The sequence below is a fragment of the Dreissena polymorpha genome, chromosome 13 (assembly GCF_020536995.1).
Source record: "Dreissena polymorpha isolate Duluth1 chromosome 13, UMN_Dpol_1.0, whole genome shotgun sequence".
Taxonomy (NCBI): Eukaryota; Metazoa; Mollusca; class Bivalvia; order Myida; family Dreissenidae; genus Dreissena; species Dreissena polymorpha.
The window spans coordinates 50270860-50290585 of NC_068367.1; positions in this window are offsets into that span (position 1 = coordinate 50270860).

Consider the following 19726-nt stretch of genomic DNA (forward strand, 5'->3'; position numbering starts at 1 on the left):
AAGTAAAAGGTCCCATCGGTGATGACAAATCAAAATATTAGTAACATGTTTTAAATTAATATAAAATGATAAAAATATGCATGATATATTTTTTAATAACAAAATCAACTACAGAAACATTGTGTTTTTGTAATTTTAATACCACATTCTTTCCTTTCATTTCATATCGCAAAGTGTTAACAAAAATAGTATTATAAACTACACGAAAAAATTAACAATAAACATTTTAATTGAATATATATGTGTATACACGTTGATTTAGCTGTCTAAATGAAAACGGAAATAAAAGTCTGCAACAATATGATCTGCTTTCGCGTGTTTGTTTCTGATTCATTTTCAGTTAACTGATTTCGTTCATAAAAAATTATCTATGATTACTTAACTAATATTCTTAATTATGATTCCCTTATCTATTTTACTTCAGAGTCTACAGAACATTGCATATCAAAGACTGGATTTGGCAGCGTCTGAGCCATTACCGCTTCCTTCAAGCGCTGTGTCAGCCATTCACCACAGATGTTTCCGTCCGCGCGTACTATTACCGGTAAGCGAGTATTTGTCGGACGAAATATAGTGTTTTCCTTCGATTCCGTCGTTAATAATAAGAAATATGTCGTGAACAAAGTACGGACATATCATGGATCCGTTATCAACAAGTGAATCGAAACAAAACAGTTGTTTGATGAGTGCACGTGCATGTATGCGGTCCGTATTTGGGGTCAGTTAAGGATTGTGATTTTACACTGTACATGAGTATTTTCCGGACATTAATATAATGTGAGTAAATGGACACATATTATACTTATATGATACTTTTCATATCTAAAACGTTATAATGGCGTGAATGTGTTAATTTTACGGTGCATCATGACTTGTTATGCGTGTATAAATAGAGTTAAAGTTTGTTTTTAAAAGCAATGTATACCAGAATATCGATTTTCAATGTATTCTTGAAACTTGATGACGCTCATCGCATTAATAAACGGGAGATAATTTAATTTAAAGTTCGGTAGTCAAATCACTGCCATTAATAACTATGCAAGGGCGAAAATCCAACGAACAGTGAATTTATAATGGTGAATTCGATTTTGTTCCCCTTGAATTAACATGTTAACTTGCAATCCCGATATCTGTTTATGACAAAGTGTGTCGTTTTTTTAATGTCAAAAGTCAATAATTTTAATATTTTGCGACCGGTCACCACATCAGTTTCTTTTTAAATATGCAGGTTACAGAAAAACAACAACAATTGTAATTTCCTGTATTGTAACAGGCGACCGAAAATCTCAAGAACACGGGTCGGGCCTTATTAAATGACTATTTTGCGCATGCTATTAATTTGATGACCGCTTTACGGTAGACTTATGCGAACATGCATCGATTTATTCATTTAGTATGAAGTATTCTGCGTTGTTTGATACCAGAATTGTGCAAATCGGTTGAAAATTGATGGAGTAGTGAGCTGCGGAAATTGGCTGGTATGCCGAAATCAGCAATTCAAGTGTCTAAGTCACGTACCTTGTTATACGGGCAAATGCCCGCGAAGCGGGCGTTGACCGTTCATACATATGGAAATTTAGACATTAAATTACATAAGAATACCACATATGGATGCGTCTCAAACAAATTTGCCACGCGACATATATTTTAGCGATGCTATTTATGACCTTGAACAAATAAAAAACACTTTGACATATGCTAAATCACATGTAAATACATACCTCAGGAAAAATTATATCAATGACATCATAATTGTGTAGCGAATCGCACTAAATATTCTCGCAATTATTTGTTTTTCTTCGCAACCGTTCAAGAATTAAGTCATTACTCAATTATCTCCCCAGAATACTCATCTTCAGTGGGTATAAGCCGAAGACTGGTTCACTACATACAATGGCAGTCTTTACCAAACACAATTTACGTGAACATAACCCGTCTTAAATATATTGCCGAATCTCAGATTTCTGTCGAATTTATTTGCTTTGATCTTTTCGGTATCTTACTGTTATTATTATCCTGACAAATCACAAACGCTTGTTAAAAAATTATTTGTTTTAAACATTATTGTTGGTATCTCTATTCTTCCAGTATTATCGCGGTATTTCAATAACGACACCCTACTGTTTATTTGTCAGAATTCGTGACGCATTTTCCATTCGCTCTCAGAAAGAAGTTGTTTGTGTGATCATTAGCAATATTCAGGTAAGTTGTCGTTGTTATCCATTAGAAACACATTTATTCACAAAATTGAAAGATATTCCGATCTAACTTTTTAGTCTTTTAGCTTTAGTTTTTAACGTATTTACACCTCGTCTGTTCGCACTTTACCGATATTCCGAAAGGTTACATATCACTATAATTAGTTTAGGCCTAAAACCACAAAATCCGATACCTTTGATTTTGTACCACACTTTTACGTAAAAAATCTTCCAGATTCGAAATCAACAAAACATAAGACATTTATAAATTGTCTGCATTATTGATCAGATTTTAAGATATTTGTTGGTTTTCTGCCAATGCAAGAGCTGGGCATCACACAAGCCATTCTATCCAGCAAAACTGACAGTTTTGGTTTACAGAAATCAACAAAGGAGGGATTCCTGAACTATCAAAGTTTCCAAGCTATACACACAGTTATTATCTGTGGTGATCTTTATTGGTTCTGTTGGTTTACTTGGATGGAACATGTGTGAACTTTTTTAGAACTTTGAAAAGTCTATATCTGTCTATCTATACACAAAAATCAGCTATGGTATAATAAGATCAGATGTACAAGCAATGTCAAAGGGTTGTTAAATTAACAATTCAAAGGCAATTATGCTGAAAAAATATGAAAGTTCCCATGCAAATTTAGTCTGAATATCGACAAGTGTCTGGCAATAAATGTCAAACTAGTAATACAAAACTTACCACAAGTATGCTTAAGCACAAAGTACCTGTTGTGATCATTTTTAGTAAGATAGTGTAATTCTAAACAGTAGCAAATAGCTTGTTTAGTAAATGCATAATGCAATTAATATGATTTCCTTTATATTGTGTAATTAATAAATTGGTTGTTACTTGTTAATCCATGATAAATGTTTTATGGCTAGTACAAAACAAGCATTGTTAATTTTGTAAAAGGTAATAAAATAACACCACTTTGTAATTTCATATACGTAAATATTCGTGTACTGTAGGTTGATGACAGTGTTTTAGTATTACTTATTTTGCAACTATTATTTTATGTGCAAATAAATGATGTTAAGTGTTTTGTATCTCCACACAATACCACATACCTTTTAAATATGTACTGTGTTATGTGTTATTTGAATGTTTAAATAAAAAAAATATGGATGATATAACATGATGCATTCTAATAGTTGCATTCAAATTGTAACTATAGAGCTAAGTGTATGCAGTTAAGATTGTGATTTAAGAATCGCTACAAAATGGCTAGTTTCTTAGTGGCGACAAAATTTAAACTATTCAACAATAGTTTGCGAAAGAAAATTAGAAACCTGCCAGATACCTGTATTTTATTAAATATTTTAATTGCGAAACAAGTATGTTGTTATGCTGTTACACATAATTATACATTGATAATAAATAAGAAGACAACTAGCGGTGTTAACATTTCCCAACAGTAGAAATCATTCTTCTGATGAAGTCAGTGGTATACAGACGAAAGCTCCAGGTATGGCTTTCAATACGTAGTGTGTGTTATTTGACAGTCTAAAACTTATTGGATTAAATAAAATCCTGTCAAATTTGTCAATCAAAATTTATTTGACACATCACATGATTTTGATTATGTTAAATCAGTGTACTGTATGCTAAATGCAACTGCTTTAGCAAGCTGTCAAGTTGATTGAGACATTTGATGAAACAAACTGTTTCCGGGGTAGGACCAGTACTTAGTGTCTATACATGTATGACGTACCATGACGTCAAAAGTCTACAAGACCTACTAGGTAAACGAGAAATGTACTTCGACGTACAATTTTCACTTACCCTTGAGTGTTAGCCAATCAGAAGACACCTTACATCTGTTGCTTTTAGAGATATTTGACATTGAGCATTATTATTATTATTATTATTTATACCAAATTATGCGACTATCGACCGCTAACTCATAGATATTGTGCATTTTTATTGACCTGGCGTGGCGGAAGTAACCTCTGACTTATGCAAGTTATGGTTATTACAAAATACGACCAACGGGGAGGTTATTATACATTATTTATCCCGTAAATGTTTGGTAACTGTTTGGTTACCGTTGGGAGTTTCCTTCACAGTAATGTGCTGGACGGTCGTGATACTCCGCACCGCATGAATAAATACTCAAAATATGCTGAATAATTTTAAATTTAAAAAGGTAACAATTGAATCTTCTTCAAATTTGTATATAATCTATTTTAATGCATTAAATACTTGAAACTTCTATGTGTTTTTTTTTGCCATTCTGATATTTTTATTCATTTTGTCCTTAATTAAAAAAGAGATTTTAGACATTTATTATGAAAAAAAAATGAAGGAAAAGCAGCTCAATAGACAAGTGTTTTGATTGCCTGTTCAGAAAATGTATACGTCGAAGTACAAACATGTATGCCGAAGTACAAATTGTACTTTGATATACAAACATATACTTTGAAGTGTATTTTATATTTGTATGTCGACGTACAATTGTTGTACTTCGACGTACATATTTCTTTTTTCCTAGTAGGTCTTCTTGACTTTCAACCCAAATGGTACGCCATAGTATGTCTTTATGGTTAGCTAAAGATTGCTCCCACTTAAGGGATCAATACAGAGACCTCCCAGTGACTAAGCCAGACACCCCATCCATTATACCACATCCACCGAACCAGCTTTAAATTCCTGTGACTAGAAAAATAAATAAATATAAGATGCTAGATCTTTAAGCTAAGAACATGTAACTCGTTTTAAGATTGATTTTTTAAGATGCATTACTTAATTATTGCAACAATTATTATATTTTGAACACAATAATGTCCTTATATTTATTAAAAATACATGGTTATTAAAAAGCTTTTGCCCGTAAACTAGGTAGCACCTATAATCATATTATATATAATTAAAAAAAAAACTTTTTTTGTCATGGGGGGAAGTAGCTAATGCCGAATGCCTGTGCGACAAACAAGACACAATACCAATCATTATCCCTTAACATTTCTCCAGAAAAAATGACAATGTAAATAATCCCATCAGTAAATGGACATATTAAACAGCAAAGGCATGATAACATAGAGTTGTATCATAATTTTAAGTAGCATTTAAAACGACCTTGTGGATAATCAGATTTAACTCAAATATACATTTTACTGTGTTCATTTAATGCTAAATATTATTATTCTCAACGTCGTGAAATTTATCAAATCGTATACCGGGGTAGTACACAGACATACATATAAAATATCCTTATCTCTTTAAAACTATACTTCCTTTTAGTTAAGTTTACGTTTTCCTTGCAATTTTATCTATGTGTTTGGATATGGTAAAAAGTATATTTCATGGAAACATTTTATCCAGGGGAAGTAACTCTAAAATTTAGTAATTAAAAGGTTACACAATACCAATATATATATATATACTTATTTTCGGTATCGAATGTTACTTATATAGATATTTTATGTTGCATTGTGTAATAAACACACCTGAACGTGTTTGTATGATGTTCGGTGATTGTTCAGAATGTGGATAAGAGTGTGTTACAGCTTGCCGTGCTGTGCACAAATATGCCTATTGTGGTGAAATTTACTGGTGTGTAACCGAAACAGTCAGGATGTGGATAATCGTTTGACCGGAAAACAAGGCAGAGAATCGACAGTCATACTGCAGCCATTGTACCAGACGGACGTCTACTATTGTATCCATTCTAATCTCGTGTATTTTGTGTCTACGTTCCTTGCCTAAGGAATCCTGGAACAGATAAATCTTTCTAGGTAATTACAACCAGTATTTACTTCACTGGCGCTGCGAGCAATATTTTTGCAACTTTCGCAGTTCCAAAAATCTAACCTTTGCGGGAACATACCCGCCATTTTGGTTTGATTGTATAATTATTTTGGCTGTGGTGTGACTCATTTTGTTGTCAAGATTGTGCAGAAACTGCACAATAGTGACTTTTAATTTTGCATTTTATGAAAGTGCAACAATATTTTGATATTTGTGATATTTTTGTTATTTAGGCTTTCGCGGGAAAATTGTCCGCCATCTTGTTTTTGCAAGTGTCGTCAGTCATTATTGACGATTGCATTGTACATTTGTTCATTTATTCTATTAATTTTGTGAATTAATATTTTATTTCACTAGTCTGGAATAGTTTCATGGTTTCGGAGTAGTTTCTGGACTAAACTCGCTATTAAACAGTGAAAGTACGTATACTTTCATGCATTAGTAAAACCCATCTTTAGTTTATCTGAAAGTTTGACGCATTATTCTTTTGAGACTAGTTTTCATTAGAATTATTGATATTTCACTTGGAGTTTCAAATTTCCCGGATTTAACAATCGTCTATAAAAAGCTCGGGATACCCCATGTTTTATTGGTTGTCGCCATGAGCTAACCGGAAACGGAAATCTATCCACTGTTTACTTTCCGGTGATTGGAATTCCAGCAATTGAATCTATTGTTCATTGATATTTAGTGCAACTAATAATTGTAATTAGTTGCGCTAGTTGATATTAGAGTGCAATAGCAATTGCAGTTTATTTCAACCTATTTTTTTTTTGGAAACTAAAAATAAATACTTTGGAAAGTGTGTCATTTTCATTTTATTGTAAGAATATTATACATATTTTCATTATGCTCTGTTGTTTCACTAAAAGATTAGGATTATAACTTTGTTAGGCATAATTGAAATTGGAAATTTTCTGAACGACAGGATGTATTACAAGCATTCTTCGGTTTACCGTAAAGCTTTTCTACTTCATAAATAGCGCACCCTGTGCAATACCGTAGTTACTCTAAAGCAATTGTTAATTAATAGAGTACAGTAAACCATTGATAAAGAAAACGATTTAAGATTTCATTTTCTTTTCAAACTATCGCTATGAGTGTGATTAAAAACTTTGTCATTAATTATTTTTGAAGAACAATCATTTAATGTCTTTGTTTCTACACCAGTTGTGTTCTAGCCTAGCCAGTGCACGAGTATCAGAACCCGGAGGTATCTGGCCCTGAGGGTACAGAGGAGGCGCGCAGTGCGGTGAGACAAAGGACAACAGGTTTCCCGGCCTGGAACTAGGGATCACGTCTGAACTTCATCATCTACTTAACCGGCTTTAGCTGGTGTAGTGGAGGTTATAGGTATAACCCAAACACAGTCCCTGAACATTTGAATATTATTACACTGGAGTCATTTAGATAAACGCACAATTGAACAATAACTTTACTTGGCCTTTATCAACGATTACAATCATTAATACCCGTTGACAAATATTGGGTGTTAGATTTTTAAAATATTATATTTGAGTTGAAAGTGCCATTGTTTTGTATTATTACACTTTTGCCCATTTGCTCTCATTTTTTATTGGGGAGGAGAAAGAGTAATAATTGATTGTATGGTGGGGTGTGAGTGTGATAAATTTAGAAATAGAAAAGTATTTGTGAGCCAGGAATATTTAGTTAAATACTAGTTTTTAATATCAGTTTTACACATTAATGCATTTAAATTGCAAGTGTGAGTGTGTGGTATATTTAAAGTGAAATACTAAAAGTACTCCAAGTTAGACTAGACTTTGACAGTAAATTGACATTAAGTGACAGACCATGGCTGAGAGAACTATTGATTTAGGTTCAGCTTATTTTGAGGAAATGCAACCGTTGCCATACCAGTACTTGCCAGCGCAACCAACTCAAGTACAGACACAACCAATTTCGCAACTACAACAACCGTTGCCAAACCAGTACTTGTCAGCGCAACCAACTCAAGTACATACACAACCAGTTAGGCAACCACTATTGCCATACCAGTACTTGTCAGCGCAACATACTCAAGAACAGACACAACCAATTTTACAACCACAACAACCATTTCCATACCAGTACCCATCTGTGCAACCAACTGGTCCGTACCAACAAATCCAACAGCCACACCCTGGGCAACTAATGCAGTTCCCACCATGGCAGCATGGACCGTCACATGTGTTCCCCTATCCGCAGAGGTACCCGGACCAAGGACAGCTCCAGCCCTTCACTTATATGCTGGGGCACCAAGGGATTGGAGTACCAGCTGGTGCAGTGAACCATGGATTTGCACCGGCAGGTACAAATGTTCAATCAAATGTTCAACCGGCAGCTTATGGCGGAAGTGTTCTGGAAAATAATGCTGGTCGAAACCAAAAACAGTTATTGTCAGAAGACGAGATCAAAGAGGGTGACCTCCCACTCGCAGAGAGCACGCCGAAAAGGAAAGCAGTCCCTGAAGACAGTAACAAGTTTAGCAGTTTTTATTCGTCCGGCTATGTTACGGCTAACCAGTCTGTGGAAGGCAGCCCGGCCAATGTACCTGTGAAGCAGCAGATTGATACACCTGTTCATTCACCCAACAATCAGACAGGGGCATGTGATGTCACGTCTCGGGCCTCTGGTTCCCGCACTTCATCCATCAGCTTTGCGACAAACAAGGGCTCATACCGCAACAACATGAGCTTCAGTCACATGCAGTACAGCCTGTCATCTGATCTACAGTCAGAGATGGATGAAATTGAGATAGACCTGAACAACGTCTCTAAGGGGGACCTGATGGCTGTATTCAAAGATGTGGTACATGAACGAGATAATTTAAAGACGATGATTCAGTGGCAAGACCGCGAATGCCAACGTATCTGGGAGCTGAAAAATCAGATAGCCATGGAACAGCAGGCAAAGAGAGACCTGGTGGTGAGAGTCAACCAGGAAATAGAGGACAAAGTAGAGATTATAGAACTGAAAGAGAGCAAAGAACAGCAGGCGGCTATGCTCACCGATAAAGCACGCGTTGACCAAGAATTTAGGGAGCTGCAAACCCAGTTTCAAAAACTGCAGAGTTCCCTCGAGAGTAAGTTACAGCAGCAGATACACCAGTCACGGGAGATGATAGAGCAGTTAGAGACAGACAGACAGATAGCCATTGAAGAGATGGAGCAGCAAGTTCATGAAGAGATGGAGAGAAAAGATAGAGAAATCTTAAGGTCAAGGTCACAGGCACAGTCACTCGGTCAGGAAAGCATGCAACTGAAGAAACGCATTGAAAAGCTGGAGAAAGCTTCAAAAAATCAGTTGGAGAAAGCCCGTGCAAATCAGTTGGCGAAAGCTCGTGCAATCTTCAAGCGTTTGAAAGCAGAGAAGAGAAGTCGGAGGCGATTGCTAAGAGGGAGTCGAGACTGAAGGAGTATGAGAACAAAATGAAAGTGGAGAAGGAGAACCTGCAGAAACAGTGCAATGGCTTCCAGAATATGGAACGAGAAGTTAACCAACTGCAAACGAGACTGGCACTAAGTGAGGAGAATTTCAGACAGATGAATGAAAAACACATCCGCACACTTCTGGAGAGAAGTGAGTTGGGTATGTTGGTCCGTCAGATGCAGGCTGAAGCCGATAGACAGAAGGAGGAATACGAGAGACCGGTAGGCGAAGCTGGTCACATGTCAGATGCTAGTCTTGCTAGTCTTGCCCAGTTGGCTGCGTACCATGAGAAACACAAAGCGGAGATCCTGACCCAGCATCAGACGAGTTTTCAGGAGAAGGCTGGAGAACATGCAGCACACCATCAGGAGGTAGTCAGTGGATACAAGGCTCAGATAAAGGCTGCTAGTGAGTCGGCCATTCAGGCCACTGAGGTACAGAAGGCTCCTGAACGGGGAGAAGAGCAGTTGGACAAACTCAACAGACCAAGTGAAGACCAATCGAGGGTCTGTGAGTCAGCCATTCAGCCACTGAGGTACAGAAGGCTCTGAAGGGAGACAAGAGCAGTTGGACAAAGTCAACAGACCAAGTGAAGACCAAGCGAGGCTCAGTGAATCAGTCAGTACGTCGACTGAGTTACAGAAGGCTCTTACAGAGGGACAAGTGCTGCTGGACAAACTCATCATTACACTGCAACACTCCCAGAGCAGACCTCTTTCTTAAAGAGCAAGAGATGGAGCAAAGAAACAGTGTAGTTCGGGACCAAGCTGGTTAATCATAGGGCAGGTGCGGCAATCATGATGTTTTGTCCAGGAATACCATCGTGGATGATTGTAACAAGTATCTCCTGGCTCATGATTTGGACGACATAGCCGATGTAATCCCCTTGGCAAAAACATGGGATAAAGGATATGACAAGACAAGGGAAGTATGGGATCCGGGTATAATCAATACGGATGAGGTTATAAACAAGGTGGGTGATCCGGCCTATATGCTGGATACTTCACACTAGAAAGCGAAACAATACAGACTATCGGTGGGTGATCCGGTCTATACGCTGGATACTGCACACAAGAAAGTGAAAATTACACTGACTATTGGTCAAATGGGACGGACCGGGGCTGGTGACACGGCTAATAATTATCTTCTTATCTATACATGCATACTTACAGAATTCACACTTTAGCCGTCTTTCACGCTCTGCATTGTTAAATGATCGCAATCAGTCAACAATGTGACGGATTTCAAAAACATTAAATATATGTCACTTAAATGTCACACACATAAAACAAGAAACGGAAAATATACTGTGTTGTATCTTAATATTATTTTATTTAGTTATTTTCTTGCATAAGAAAGTGGTCAAAACAAGGATGCATGATCGTTTGAAAATATGTAAGTAAACTAATCTCCCAAGTCAAGAAATTGACTGACTGACTGGACAATTTAAATTAGGTGTTGTTATGAAACCTTATATTGTGTATGTGTAGACAGCCAGATGACGGTTTTATGATCGAGTGCGATTGGTGTGATGAGTGGTTTCATGGGAGATGTGTGAATGTGAGTGAGGAAGAAGGTGTGAGAATAAAGAAGTGTAAGTGTCCGAATTGTTGTAAGACGTAACTCGCTCGTGTGCTTGAAAATTTAGTTTTATAGTGGTTATATGTTTTAGCATGTCTGAATCCGGCTCTGTTGCTGGAGAATATTAAAAGTGTGTCAATTAGCTAGTAAATAATTCTGTTAGACAGTACATTTAAGTTTATGATATGCACTTGTAAAATAACATGTTTTAAAATACCATGTATTCTTCCTTTAGTTGACTTGTGTGAAGTATTGTCTTAACTATGACTACTGTATCAACATCATCATGTTTAGTCTGTTGATAAAAGGAATATTTGGAGTAAATGCTTTTATATTATTTCGAAATAACTTGTTAATATGAAATGTGATTAGGAGAACTCTTAAGAATTATTACAAGTTACAGAAATTATAATTGGCTTTCTACAACAAATTGTTTATTATTAATCTTCATTATACTTTGTACAAGTTTGGCACATGCTGAATTATATAGCAATTGTTCATACTTTGTGTATACCTTTTAACCATTTCAGTAATAATGGATTTTTATAGATTACCAAGTCTTGAAATTACTTCACATATTTTCAAGGAAGTACTGGTACCATTTGACTTGATAATATATTAATGTCGATGTTTAGTGGATTATATATGCTCTCCATTATTGCACAATGTAACACGAAAAGTGGGTTTAATTATAATATACATGTAATGTGAAATTTGTAGTTGAAGAGGTATGTTAAGAACTCAGAGTTTTATAGCCTTTAATACTCCTTAATCTATTATGCAATATTATAACAAAGCCATTGTTACATTAGAAACTGATCTAACTACTGAATATGCACTAATTAATGTCAGTTAAAACATGCTTTCTTCATTGCTTGATTGTTTTTGATAATCCACATGCAAGTTTCGTATGTTTTAATTGCTGACGTTTGCTAAGATTTGTTGATTTGTTTCTATTAAGTTGTGGTGTGTTTCCTCATTTTAAAGTGTATTTGGTACCCCCGAAATTCATCGTGGGCAATACAATTAGGATGCAAATTTGCCCAATGCAAGAATAAACATGTCCAACACAACACAATAAAATGGCTGATGTATTGAGTTTTACAGTTTTGGTTATGTTTAAGGGCAATTTTGTAAAACATACTTCAAAAAAATGTATGGTTCGTGAGGCGCTTTTGTTTAATGTTTAACCAGTACCAGTACTATTCTCAAAGGCTGAGAAAAGACATTACTTATATATAAAAAAATGTACACAGATACATGTTTGTCTGTAAATTGTGTAAATATAAGATTACTGATGTACAACTATTTTCGGTGAAATGGCTGAGTGTTGTTTAAATATGATTTGATTGAGAACAATATGAATCTGGCAATAAGATCTAAAATGAGCGTTATCACAGCATAGACACAAGTGATGTTCGTAAGTTTAGAACTCCGGATGTATCTGGAGGCTACATAACTTTTATACAACGTACATGTAAATATGTTTCGGATTATTACTCCAGTGAAAGGCTGGAGGTACAAACCCCACCATTTTTCTGTTTAAGCCTGCAATTGTCTTGCGGCATTTGTTAGAAATCAGATTTCTAAAACTACTCTGTGAGGCAGCTGAGTATGTCATCTTCCTCCAAGCTTACGGTTTCAAGCAAGCTGAAAGTGAGCGGAGACCGCTGGTTACGACATGACTTTACAACATAACTTATCTGACATAAGTTTGTTACTAGTCTCCAGTTAAATAAGAAGCAACTGGAGTCAGAAATGTCTTCATCCGTTGTTTTCCCTATTTGTACTCATCAGATGGGTTCAAAACCAAACATGAAGGGAAGAGGAGGAGAAATAGCATGGGATTATTAGGAAGACTGGCGTCCGACGAAAGCTGGAAGTTGAGAGACGCCTATAGCTGGTCATGTACCACGGGCAGCTGGACGACTGAGTACTTTCTCGGGTCAAGTGTCCGGATTTTCTACCTTCTGCTTTGGCTTCTAAGGTCCCGGCAAATAGGCTGTTAATAGAAACAGACTCACCGTATTTTCGTCTAGCTGGGGCCCGGAATTTTAATTTAGGCCAAACTTTTGATGAAATAACAAATAACAAAGTTGAAGACTGAAAAAGGACCCTATGTCTCTTCCCCGTTAGAAAAAAATGGGGGGGGGGAGTGTGGGTGAAATTTACTGGTGTGTAACCGGAAGTCAGGATGTGGATAATCGTTTGACCGGAAAACAAGGCAGAGAATATACAGTCATACTGCAGCCATTGTACCAGACGGACGTCTACTATTGTATCCATTACAAGCTCGTGTATTTTGTGTCTACGTTCCTTGCCTGAGGGATCCTGGAACAGATACATCTTTATTTCTAGGCAAGTACAACCAGTATTTACTTCAGTATCCATCAGTTTAATGTGTGTGCGTTGGTGGGCACGTGCGCGCGCGCGTGTATGTTTGTATGTGAATGTGTGCACGCGTGTGTGTGTGAATGCCTGTCGCATATGTGTATGCTCGCGTGTTTTATGGGATGTAGGTTACGATGTGTCGTTGGTTGCGTGCCTGATTGCATGCGTGCGTGTGTGTGTGCGTTTAACATTTTACAATTAACAAAACAACAGGTTATGAAATAGTTGCAATACAACATTATGATTGGTAAGCAAAGAAGCCATATCCGGGACCAGGATTATTGTCAATGATCTGATGTTTATTTTCTGCTGGCCGGTCTCGAGTGGCCTCCATCTGAAACTTTGCCACTGGGGGCTGACGAGGTCAAAGCGCAGTCCGTTTCGCTACGACGTCGGGTATACGTTTTACTACGAAAACATTGGTTAAATACACATGACATCGAGAACGGATTAGTCGAAAATTGTGTTTAAACATGTAAGATTATGCTTTTCTAATAACAAAACTCTGAATTTAAGCACAATGACATTTCATAGGGCTGTTACATCAAATTATAATCCAAGATGTGTCTGGTTTATGCGGTTAAACATGAAATATACCGCTGATTTTTAAAACCGAAGTAAAGTTTCACTTTAAAAAAATGCAATTAAGGTTTACAACTGTGTTTAAGTGACACAATTTTACAATTTCCATGTTGGTCTATGTATCGTTAAGCCACTGGTGTGTTTAGAAATGTGTAGGGTGACCCAGTTATCAAAAATAAAGGCTAAATATTATTATTAGGCATGATCATGTCTCTGACAGTATACGTATATGCCTCGCTACGACAACGCTTTAGCGTGTATGCGTTTCTCACAGAAAACGTATTGGTTATCTCTCAAAGGCAAAATAAAGAAAAGTGTTTTTTAATACGGAGTCATGGAGTGGCTGGATGTTTCCTTTGAGGAAGAGGTACTAACAACGGCATAACATGATCCGAAGCGCACAGTCAACATGGTAATGCACATTATGATATAATTAAATTCACGACTAGGCCAAAGAAAACGATTAAAATCGAAAATCCATATATAAGATGACAGTTGAGAGTCGATAACCTAATGTCGTCGATCTCAATAAAAATGACGCATCTTCACCTTGTGACAATCATACGTTCATTTTGATAGAGACCGACGATAGGTTTTCAGCATACGGTACTCTTTATCAAATAACATTCGATTCTCGTTACCCCCAACTCGCTTATCTCGAAACTCTGCTTATGTCAAAGTAAATCCCATGTCCCAACTTTGATCATTATTTATCTCATACGGATTTTAATTTTTACATTGTATATATCAAAGCGATTTTCTTGAAAATCAGTTATCGTCAACTAATTTTGAGATGAATTTCATGTTCGTTTACATGATTTTACCTGTAAAATCCACACCTGTAACAGCCGTAAGGTGTGGAAAGTAGGACCCCAATGGCATAAATCCGCAATTGCATAATCAATATATCGTTGTAAAGGTGTGGCAGTGGGTTTCTGTCACAGGTTATTGTTTACTGCGTACATGACGGCCGGTAAATTTACCTCGTGTTACAATGCGGTTAAGGCCCAGTCTCAATATGATGCCGGCGGAGCCCCCGTGCGTGATCAGGCATCTACCGGGATGAACCGGGGCCCTACCGGGATGAACCGGTGCTCCACCGGGATGACCCGTGGACGACCGGGGACAACCGGGGCTCCACCGGGAAAGTATTAAAATGTTTAATACCTCCGGGATGAAGCGGGAGTCACCGGGTAGGACCGGTAACGACCGGCGTGGCACCGGGAACAACCGGGACTGTACCGGGCACAACCGGGACGGCACCTTAGCTCCACCGGGGCCAAAACACACCCCGGCAGAGCTAAGGCAACGCCTCGGTAGAGACCCGGTGAATGCCGGCAGAGTCCCTTTATAGCTACGTTGCATAAGTAAACCAGATCTCTGACGGTGACGTCCCGGTTGTTCCCGGTGAAGTCCCGGTTGTTTCCTGTGCCAAGCCGGTCATTGCCGGTCCTTCCCGGTAACTCCTGGTTCATCCCAGAGGTATTGAACATTTGAATACTTTCCCGGTGGAGCCCCGGTTGTCCCCGGTTAAACCGGGGCGTTGCCGCAGCTCTGTCGGGGTCTGATGCCGGTATAGCCCCGGTGAGTGCCGGCGTAGTGACGGTATACCGGGGCTCTGCCGGCTTTCACCGGGATCAACCTTTTCGTTGTGATGTTCATGCGCACAGTGAAGCACGGCATCTTTTGCACTGGGCAATGGCAGTCTGCAGTAACTGCAAACTGCATGTGATATGTCCTGAAATGGATACAGAGACTTCGTTGAGCAACCTATACACTATATTTGTACTTCGTTGCGCAACCAATACATACTCTGTGCGAAACCTATACATAAAGCGACTTGTAATTACCTTTGAAACAAAGCATTTGAATAATTAAAACACATGTTCGTAACCTGTTTTGTACTTTAAAATGTGTAATGTACACTGAATCAATGTAAAATGTAGTTTTACTTAATTTAAGTTACCGTAATTGGTAATTTTAACAGAATAACCACCTTATGCATTGCTTCAAATCAAAATATTTCGATTTTAGCTCAAAATAAACTTAAAGGTTGCAACTACGCGCATTTGTTATTAGTTTGTTATTGATAATAAGTGCCTAACATTACTGGATGTTCCGTTCTCTAATCCATAAACAGCAGAAAAGATGAAACTCGCCTGATTAAGTAGTGTATTTACACAATGCTTTCGTAGTAAAACATATACCCGACGTCGTAGCGAAACGGACTACGCTTTGACCTCGTCAGCCCCCAGTGTTTGCGGGCGTATGTTGTTCCGGATGTCACCTGGTTTTTGTTTGGCCATGGCTTTGCCAGCCAGAGCCTGTATTTGTCAGATGACACTAGCTCGATGCAATCATGTCCTCGGTAACGTACGAACAGTTTTCCGTCGCGGGACCAGGCTCTCTCTACTATCTCAGGTTCCTTCAGACGCAGTGATGCTAAGACTTCCGAATTTGTCTTTGTTAGGTCCTCATTTAAGTAAATGCCGGTACCCTTTAAAAGTTTGGCACGTTTCATAACCTCGACTTTTGATTGCCGCCTGACGAACTTGATTATGACTGTCCGGCGTTTACTAGGTACATATTTCCCTATACGATGGGCCACGTCGACATCTGTAATTCCCAATCTAAGTCCAAGCTTTTGATTCAGCATGTTCACCGATTGTTCGGCCACGTCCATCGATGATTGTTGGTCCGTATCATTTGAGAGGCCAGAAATCCGGATGATGTTCCTTCTTCCGTATTGCTCCAAATCGTTTAGACTTGAAACATGGCTAAACTCAGCATCGCATTGTTTTTCTTTCATGGCATCTATTTCGCTCCTCTGATCTTTGATTTGTTTTTTTAAGGCATCTAACTCATTTTTATGTTCGAAAATGCTGCCTTCCATTATTTCAAGCTTGTTCAATACACTTCCAAGGAATTTTTCCTTTATTTCTTCCAGTGTTTCCATGATTATATTTTTTTATTAAGGAGGTGTCATTTTTGTGAGCACATTAGACAATTTCGAGCAAATTTCATCCAGGCGTGTTTCAATTGAGGTTTCGGTTTTCTCTATCGCGGTTTTGGTTACAAAGTCCGCCATACTTTTTAGATTTTTTTCCTGTTCCGTCTTCGAATTTTTACCTCTTTTTTGGTTTGCTTGTTATGTTTATTTGAGTTGGGAGTTTCGAAAACGGGTAAATCAATTTGGCTAGTATCGGCTGTGTTGCTTTCACTTGCAATTGATGAGTGCTGTCTTTTGCTCATTTTTGTGAAGTAATTAAGTGTTGTCAGTTTTTTCCCAGTGCAAGTGTTAACGATTTATTCGGATCATTGCGACTTCCTTATTTTCAATTATAAATCCTGGTCATGCGTGACGAATTCACTGAACATAGCGGGTTATTAAGCTTACAGGATAAAACTTGTTGGTCAGCTGTTTGATAAGTTTGTGACTGCTTTATATATATCTTTATAAAATTGAAAAAAAGGGTTCCCCACCCGCTCGAAAATTTAACGGGGGAAATTGAAAGCTTAATATATCATATAAAGCACGTTAAAACATAATTTCATTACTTGAATTTCTTGCAATAGTCCGAACTATATTAATATAATCCATCCACTTGAATCATTCACATTCATTCAGATCACTCGCGTTAATTTTATTTCATCATTTTATTTTCAGTTTACGTGTTTACTTTTTCACCGGAACCGGAAACTTATCCAAGCTTATCCAATAATTGATCCAACATGTTTCATATCACTTACGATGAAAAGGAAAGTTTATTTTTAGCTCAGTATTCAAACAAAAGAATTTTTTTTATTTCACCTTTTTACTTTTTTTTTTTATTTCTCTGAAAATTAGTCCATTGTATAGTTCACATCATTGCACACATTTCATGTAAAAGAATCCTTGTTTATCACTGCTTTGTCTGAGTATTTTTGCAAAAACACAGGAGCTCAAAATATGTGACACATCACCTTGAGTGCCTCTTACTTCACCTGAAACGAAAATCTTAAAATATTTGTTTCTATGCAATATCGTATTCGTTTATACATATCCTTTGGCATGTACCATACATCAAACCAGTGGCAACACGTCCGATTTCTTCACTCACGAACCTTTTGTTGCAAACAGTAATGTAAATGTGTGTTTGTATCAGATCTTAAAGGCTTTACATAAACAATTATGATGTCTCGATATCCTTGTTGTTGACAGTTGAGCTGCAAGCTTGTGCATATATAAAACGCTCAACAACTAATTAGATATGTGTAGATATTGATAGCAACAAACACACACGTCCTATGCAAATGTTTGCCACTCTCTTTCTTAAAATCGAACTAAAGTAATTGAAAGTCACCGCAATTTGCAAATTTGTACATATACATTTAATTACATTTGAGCCTCGCCCTGTGAAAATGGGGTTTAATGTATGTGCGTAAAGTGTCGTCCCAGATTCGCATGTGCGAAGTTAGAGAAAATGTAATGTATTCTTTGTGACGGTACTTTATTTACGAACATTATTCATTAAAGTGATATAATGGGCATCTAACAGTTTATAGGTGTCTATCGCAACCGTTGTTTATTTTTGGTGTTTTCACTTCATATACACTTATATTTGTTAATGCAGCATCAACATACTTACACAATATTCCGAAAAGAGAAAATAATCCATTTGAATATCAACCGTACTTTCTTGTTGACAACTGAAAACAGAAATGATTCGTTGTACGATGTGAATCTAAATTAATTTTAGTTCAGATTCGTTCATACGACGCAAAGACACTATTTTGTTTTACGAATCATTTCGGCTTAGAGGACAGTGTGAATCATGTAAAATATCGAATATAATACATTTTTTTTTATAAACAACTGGTAGCAAGATGAGTTGCAGATGCTTGGTCAGTTACCACATTTTAACTTACTCTTTTGACCTGTTAAATCTTTTCAGCTCAATTCAACAGTGAAAATTGCCCATAATATCACTTTAATAGAGATGTAACTTTTATCTGTAAATACGTTTTGTTAAACCAAACTTATTCAACAAAGTGTGCATATAATTAAGATTAATAATTATGTTTTAAATGTTAATCACCACAATATAATTAATAAGATAACATCTTGTTTAGTTGTATTTTCGGTTAATAACAAAAAAAACCACAAAGGAATTCATTTCCAACTTTAATGATCACTATAGCTTTCAGTTTAAATTATATTAAATACAGTACATACAAAACACAATACATATTAATGGTCTAACCTGCATCTTGTTTTTTAACTTGATATTTTTTTCTAAATGTTATTTGACTAGGAATATATCAATATTGTTAAGATTTTTACACTTTAGAATCGATTTCATAACTGAAAGTTGTTTTATTTCGGATCCGTTATTTATACCATTTTGGATGTGGCATCAAGTACACGTGACGACCGTGTTAACAATATCCTCCAATAAACGGACTGTCGGTTTTACTGAATGAACAAGATGCAGGAGTTTACAACAATATTACGTCGACTCGTTGATAACTTTTGAGTTACACAATATAAACGAATTTAAACCAACTTATGATACATTTGTTATTAATGTTCAATAAAATAATGTACACATTAACGCAATTGTATATACAATCAGTTTTCGTTGACATCAAACTGTGTACAAACATTCAGTCGGGTAACGACCTTGTAATAAACCATTAAATTATAATAAGACTTTCAATTTTACTTTAAACATAGTGTCTGTAAAATAAGAACGGACATTACGTTATACTTGCGAAATGATAGTTGTATCATTATTGACAC